The following is a 1944-nucleotide window of genomic DNA, read 5'->3' as shown; positions in this document are numbered from 1 at the left end:
TTCATTATGGAGTTATGCATGGCACATCTGCGTTCAACCTTGGCTATTCGATGATCCGCTTCCCAAAGTGAAATCGACAACATACTGATGCGGCGTTGGATCAACAACCAGGCCATTGCGTACAAGACTCGTGTACTCTGCAATCTTCATGTCAAGCCTGCCATTCTTGTACATGTCCTTCAAGATTGGAAGCAACGAGCCGCTGCTTTTCCTGTTGGGTGCTATTGGTCTCAGAAAGTCCATCATGTGTGTGCAAGCTCGGTCACCAGCCTTGTGGACTTGGTCAACATAGTCGGCGGCCTCCATGTCAAGCTTGAAGGGTCCGCAAAAGAGGCGCATGAAGCTGACCATCGCCTTCATGTCCGACTTGCGTTGTCTACAAACACCACCATCCCAAGGCCTCGGCGTTGATGTGAACCAGTGGAACCATGTGTCTTGTGGTGTCTCGACTCCGCTCTTGCGACGTTTTGGCCGGCTCTGCTCCTTGCTGATGGTACTTTCTCCGGTGGTCATCTCAACTTCTTCTGTAGTTGTGCTGCTTGTGGTGGCCTGTGCTCCTGAGATGTGTTTGATCTCCTGCCTCAATCGCTTGTTCGTCTCGATGAGCTCAGCTATGACGACTTCTTGCTGGGATGAAGTCAATTGCTGCTGGTTTTCCCCCATTGATGTTGTACAAGATGCATGGGGTCTCTCGATCCTAGCCGATATACCAAGGGCCTCGTCAATGCAAATACCAACCAACGCGAACGAACTTTGGATCTTTGCAACAACAGGGGCTTCGGGACTCAAGAGCATCAAAGTGGGCAGGTGGACTAGCAACACAGCCATGAAGAGGTCGAGGACGTCGCCAGTCCTCTCGAAGCCGCAAAGAGATGGTTCCGAACTTGCTCAACCTTCTTTGCTGTTCTGGCGTCAAGCTTACTCAAACCCGGCACGTGAAGTTGACTGTCGCTTGGCCATCCACTCAACACCTTGGCCACTCGCATGTCTTCTGTCGACGTGTTGCAAATGTAAGCGAATGCTTTGTTCGTTGACGTAAGGTTCCAGGCGCCTCTATCAAAGATCCATTGGAGTGCCAAGGTATGGTCTCCATTCGCGAACTGCGCCCCACCACGCCGAAAGCTATGGGAAGTCAAGTCTGTCCGTGCACCTGCTTGGTTCGCAACTCGCTTCAGCACTCTATTGATGTAAGCATGCACGCCCGCTTCAACGTTCGAAGGCAGCTTTGCTCCGCCCAGATCAACTTGCAATACTTCGTGTGCGCTGTCAAGGACTTCGAGCAATGGAATCTGGGTCAGTTCACGCGTTGCATATGCAGGAGCCGCCTGAGGTACATTCGAGAAAACCATAATGCTTGGGCTTTTCTGACACATTGTAGCCACAGCACAGGCAAAAATGGGGCAAGTTCTGAAGTTGTCATCTGGCATAAGGGTAAGCGCTTGCTCCTCCGACGTCTTCATTCTCAAGAACGTGAGGGTCAAGCTTCCCCCTGGAGCAACTTCGATGAATTGTTTACGCACTCCGCCAACATCCGATGCCCTTCCAAAGCAGTGCCACAAGACGACAAGCATGGCGGCATCTTGGTAGTCAGTGTAGCATATAGCATGGGTGTAAATAAAGTTTGTAAGCGTCTGCAACTCCACTTTCGTGCAGGCCGGCGCTTTCTTGATCAAACCCCCGGCTTCTCTCCGTTTGCAGTACTTGTCCAGGGTCTGCGCCATTTTCTGTAGCTTGTCGTGGACTATTGGCTTCAGATTGGGGTTCAACTCTAGCAGCCAGTTCTTGACTTGTCTAAAGTATTGCACCACAGAGCTCTTCGACAATGTCTGACCCCTTGCACCACCATTGAACACCAAGTGAACCCCAAATTTGTCCATTACACTTTGGAAAACTGCAGAAGTCGTGTCGCCGTGGATAAGTTGCAGAACACGATCGATGTCAGCA

The sequence above is a fragment of the Aphanomyces invadans genome, assembly GCF_000520115.1.
Source record: "Aphanomyces invadans strain NJM9701 unplaced genomic scaffold supercont1.25, whole genome shotgun sequence".
NCBI classification, from domain to species: domain Eukaryota; phylum Oomycota; class Saprolegniomycetes; order Saprolegniales; family Verrucalvaceae; genus Aphanomyces; species Aphanomyces invadans.
This window is presented reverse-complemented; position numbering follows the sequence as displayed.